Raw genomic sequence first — 6,000 nt, forward strand, 5'->3', positions numbered from 1 at the left:
CAGTACATAGGATTAGCATATAGTAATAATATAATACCTCACAGGATTATTTCGATAGTCAAATGAAATAATAGTTCTCAGTAGAGAGCATGGCATTTATTAATTAATCAAAATGCTTGTCATTATCACCATTTTGAAAACATATTTCACGAAAAGTTGCACTACAATCAGCTGAGGAAAAACAAAGCTATCTCTTTCAAATAAATTGGGGAAATAATATTATTTTTACTTCCCTCAAAGAGAATCACCATGTATATTGTTGCGGGAAAAGTGGTTTAAAATTCTGTATTAGAAAACATGTTTAACTTTATTTAGCCCAATATTTCCCAAAGTTGTTTGTCCATAAAATCTATGTAAGAGTGGTGTGTGTGTGTGTGTGTGTGTGTGTGTGTGTGTGTGTGTGTGTGTAAAACATATAGCTTAGAGAACTAATTTTGTATGGAACATATTACAGGGAAATTCTGCTCTTCACTAAAATATTTGAAATGGGAGTGATAAAGGATGTGTGGCATGGAACCTAATGTAGAAATTTCAGATCTGAATCTTATCAGTGAGGATCAAATATTAGCATGACTACTGATGGGGCAAAGGAACTTGAAACTTAGATTCCCTGAAGGTGAATTCATGTGTTTCTAGGAGAAACTCTTTGGTTTGACTTCTCTGAACTATAATCATTATTACCATCATCACCGTAATCATGTCTTCGTCATCATTATCATCATCATCATTACATCATCACTACCACTATGTATTCAGTGGTTTAATTTATGTCAAACATGGTGCTAAGTTCTTTATTTGCATTAGTTATTTTGTTCTTACACCTATGCTGTGAAGTAGGCATCACAACTCTAATTTTTATATAATAGAACACAGACTTAGAGTAGTTAAGTTATGAGCCCAAGATGGAGGGCTAAATATGGAATATATTCTTGTAGGACAATAGTCCTGGAAAGTAGATCGATTCATTACTAGTGAGAATAATCGCCAGTGAGAGAGTTACAGCAGTAGCTCACCAGAAGGGAGAGCCAGGATCCATGTTACCAGGTGCCCTCTTAGGAGGTGAGTTTCCTCCATAGCTGTACCTTCTGGGTATGTGCAGCAGACAAATGCCCCTTCAGAGGCCCAGACTGCACGGAACCTGAAAGCGGCAGGAGGGATCATGGCTCACTTAATAATGGAGATCTCTTGGCTTCTTTGGAGAATTGTCTCTTTCTTCCTAATTTCTGTATAGTAAAGCTGAACTTCAACATGCTGCTAATATTGGGTGCTGTTATAGGTTTTCATGGGAAATTAAAGAGCCAGACTAAAACCTGGGGACCATCATTTAATATTCTATATGACAGGGACATATGTCATATAGCATATGTAGGAAAGGGTCTACACACTATACCTAATATAGAGCAAATCTGGCCAGTCACTTATTATTGCACGTCCCATGAGCTAAGAATAGTTTTAGCTTTTTTGAATGCTTACATAACTAACTATAAAACACTTATTATCTGCCCTTAAACAAATAAACAAAATTGCTGATCCCTGATATAAGATATTAATTTCATAGACACTGCCCAATGTCATCAATGAAAAAAAAAATTAAGCACCAACTTAGTTTTACCATTATTGTTGAAGGAGACGTGCCATTGTCTGAAAAATAAATTTAGCTATGTAAGGAACCTCAGAGAATGGTCATTCAGTGCTTTATTGCAGGTTTAAGCTATATATTCCAAATGCAATGGTAATATTTCTTTCTGCCCTCCTTTCCCCATAGTCGATAGAAACTTGTGTGGACATGTGAGAAGTGATGTAATCATGTTCTTCCTTATAGATTAAGGTTTTGCATTTAATTAGCATCTGAGTGTGGCTAGATTTTAGACATAGTTAATACCCTTAGTCCATGGATCAGCCATTTTATGCATGCACGGAGAGATAAGAAAAAAGTTAGCCCAAAGGGAGAAAAATACAAGCAGAGGGTGGAAGAGAGTCAAACAGAGAGACTACTACTTGGTTACCAACAGACCTCTAGTCTCAGTTTCAGGAGTTGCTGAAATTGCTCTACAATGTGCTAGCAGCTCACAACTCGTAGTTATTGAGCCCTTAAATGTGACTAGTACACACTGAGTTGTTCTGTACGTGTAAGATATATACCAGATTTCAAAAACTTTGCACAAAAATAGTGTGAACTATCTTATTAATATTTTATACTTATTCAATGTTAAAATACTATTTTAGATGTATTGGGTTAAAATTAATTTCACCTGTTTTCTTTTATTTACTAGAAAATTTTAAATTTGAAATTATGCTCCTATTGGACAGAGCTTTAGAGATCCAGCTACTTTGAGTCTAAGAGATAGTGCCACCTATAAATTCCGCTCCCCTACTCCATCTCTTTTTTCTTTTTCCGAAGCTAGACCAAGTTAATTTTAGTTAATGCAAACAGTAGATCTTCAATAAAGCAACGAGCCCTTTCACCATTTCCAATTTAAATTACATATCTTATGCACTGAAAAGATTTTGTCCAATGAGGTAATTTACCAGAGCTAAAGGACTCCATATCATTCTTTAATAAAAAATAAAATTATATTAAAGCTACCATTTATTAGGCTATTACATTGGGTCATATGCTCTGTTTGGTGCTATTTCATTTAAATTCAATATTGCCCCATTTACAGAAGAGAAAATGGAGGCATCAATAATGTTACATGATCTGCCCAAGGTGATACAGATAATAAGTGATGGAGTTGGTTTCATGATAAATCCTCTGGTCATGACCTTTGGACTATCAATCATGTGTTGGTGCTTGTGCCAGTGATAGGGTTGTGATGTAACCATGTTGACTTAGTAATCAAGCATAAGGCTTATATTGGGCAGAGAAGGTCCTGAGACCTACCTAGGAGAAGAGAAGTGAAAGGCTGGCTGAAGAAGGAAAGAAACTTTCCTTCCCCTTCCCTACTGTGTGCTCAGATAATGTATCAGATCACGGAGGATATCAAGTCCCAGCTCTTTGTGCTGTGCCATTCCTGAAAAACAGAACCTTCCAAGTTCTCTGCAGTAAATATTGGAGTAATCTAGACCATGGGGAGACCTGGAGAGATTGCAGTACCTTGGGAATGTGCTGTGGAAGGAGCTTGTGTGAATTGCAGGAGGCTGGAACTCCCTTTGGTTAAGGGTTGACTTCACAGTTTCCTGTTTTCCTGGCTGCTGACTGAGCTGCTGCACTCACATTAGGCTGGACTCCCTAGGGATATTCTCCCACTGCTCAGAGTGGGACCCTATTCTTTAAAAAAAGTTAATTCACATCATGTGAGGAAACAAATTACTCCTAGATAGTAGCTTATTTTCTTTGGCTCTTCACAGGATGAGACCTCATGATAAAAATCTTAATAATAATGATAACGATGCTATAGAAATGCAAGGCTTCATGTTATTCTTGCAGAAAACCATTTAATAATCCTAATTTATTTCATCTTTCTATTGGCCAGGCAATTCTTTGGTTTTCTTTCATCATATTCTTTTGTCATTTGTGTACTGAGTTTCCAAATACTTATTGTACTCTGCACCTAATTATCTACTGAAATAATTACCTTAACTACGCTATCACTTGAAAAATAAAGAAAACATTATAAAAAGTAAAAGAAGTGTGATTAGACTATATCGAGTGGCATTTTCAAACTTTTTGGAAATACGTGTTGAAATTTTTTAGAGGATAAACCGAAACCCTCACAAAGACTGAAGTAAATGAAGTAAATTTAACTCTCTTGGTGCTGTATTAATTATTCCCATAAAAATCACATATTGCTTATGTTAACCTTCTTAAATCAACCCACTATGACATCAAAATGGGGGAAAAACCCTCCTTGAAACCAAAGCAACTTTCTTAAGAAATACCTCTAGAGCCTCTCCACACATCTGTTATTTCTGCCTTGAGGACATATTAGTGGAATTCAATCCAAGAAAATCCTCAACTACCCTAAGGAATGCCCTTTGACGCCCCTTTTGCAAAGCTGTCATTCCAGAAACCATCTACCACTTTGGGTTGTTCTTAGTTCACTCCCGCCGGAAAAAAACATGAGACATGGTTCTGCTTTATAACTGCTCAGACACTTCTCCTCCAATTCTGCTGCAAGATCCCATATACGTTTAATTTGCTAAGTGTGATCAGCCCTCTGAATCCCAAATGAATGTTTCATGATGTCCAAAGTACAGTTTTGTGAGTTTCCAAATTTTGTCTTCCACATATCTATGTTCCTTTTAAGGAAGGTGTATGTAGGTGAGTTGAATCGCTTTGCAGTGCTTAAAGGGATTAAAGGTTTACAGGCTCTTCTTGCAGGCTGGAGTTTCAGTCTCCTCTTTCCTTCTCCCTCCTCTGCTTCCCCTACATCCCTCACCCCCATGCCTACTCAAAGGCCTTTGGGGCAACTCTATCCCTTTCTGATTTGACTTTCTCCTGGTAAATGAGTTAAAGCGTGAGTGGAGCCTGGCTTCATATTTTCTCTCTTAAAAATAAAATCAAACTGAAAAATCAGTCTACAGGAAAAAGTAACTTCAAAAGCCAGGGCTCAAGTTCTACAAATTTCTTGAGCTCTCATCTGCTGTTTAGACAATACACCCTTAGGGCCCTTGAAGTGAAACTTTCCAAAAGGCCCCAGTGACAGGGGCCTCCTGAGTTGTTTTCCTTTTAGAAATGTAAACGAATCCAAGAGGCATTGTTGCAAAAAAGGAGAGACTTTATTCAGGTGAATAGTTGGCCAACCTGGAAAAGTAGCCTTTAGCAAAAACCTTAAGTGTGCTCCTCTCAAAGTAGAGGCCATTTTTTATACAGAAAGTTGCTGCCCAGATTCCTAATTAGGTCCATTGTATGTAAATAAGATATCTGAACTCCTATGGTTCTGGTTGGTCTGAATCCTGCAGTTCTGCTTGGTTGTTATGGAGCAGCACTGATTGGATGGTGGCTCTCAGTCCATCCGTCCAAGGACAGAACCAGAAACTCCTTTATAACTGGCTTAAAGGAGCAGGGGACACAGTGGGAAGCCAAGAGTTCAGTCAGAGAGTCTTCTCAGTGATCAGTATTCCTGAGAAGCCCCTGACAGCAGATGACTCCCATTATTTATAAAATTAACCCTTGGTTGACCGTGGGGAGTGCATCTCAGCAAGTAAATTCTTTCTCAGGGGTCATATCAAACGAAATTGTTCTCGGGGTCTGCAGAAACAAGGAGTTCTGGTCACTTGTCATGGCTATACAGCCATTTGCAGGGTCCATTTGGAAGTCTTTGGTCTCTACGCCTAAGAGTAGGTCTTGCAAACATATAAGTGGCTGAACAAATAATTGATGACTTGGCAAGAGGGAAAATCAGAGAGTTTAACTGTGTTCATCTTTCTCTTCTTTAAAAAAGAGAAGTGGATTTTTCATTTTTAAGGTTTATCCCATATCGATGAAGTTAGGAATTACAGCTAATTTAAAGAAAACACTTTGTTATTTTGTTGTTTTTGTTTCCATCAGTGTATACTGGGCATGGTTAGTTTCTTCGAGATATGTATTCTCTCCCCTCCATGTTGCTTTGCTGTTGCAGACTGGGTTGCTACATTGTTCATGTTGTCCTTCAGACTTCCACTTTTGCTTGAACATATGACCTACTTTGGGCCATAAGCTTTTGCTAATGAATCCCAGGATGCTTTGATATCTACAAATTGTTCAATGCAATTAAAAGAAAATCTTCAAACCTTGCTCTTTGAGTTTTTGGCCCTGTGATAATAGTGTGTTTCATACTATGGACAGTGAACCCTACTGTCCATCGGGGTACACGGGAGCTACCATTTCCCCTGGACTGACTAGAGACCTACTTCAGCCCCACCTTACCCTTATGGCAATCTTGGCTTTGAAACTCCTTCTTACCATTATTGAAAGCAATACCTAAACAAGTGCCTTTTTACACAGATCTTTCTCAATAAGTATTTATTGTCTTGGCTGGTAACAAAATTTGTTTCATAGAAACTTACTCCTCACAG

This window comes from Rousettus aegyptiacus, unplaced genomic scaffold (assembly GCF_014176215.1).
Source record: "Rousettus aegyptiacus isolate mRouAeg1 unplaced genomic scaffold, mRouAeg1.p scaffold_m13_p_5, whole genome shotgun sequence".
NCBI lineage: Eukaryota > Metazoa > Chordata > Mammalia > Chiroptera > Pteropodidae > Rousettus > Rousettus aegyptiacus.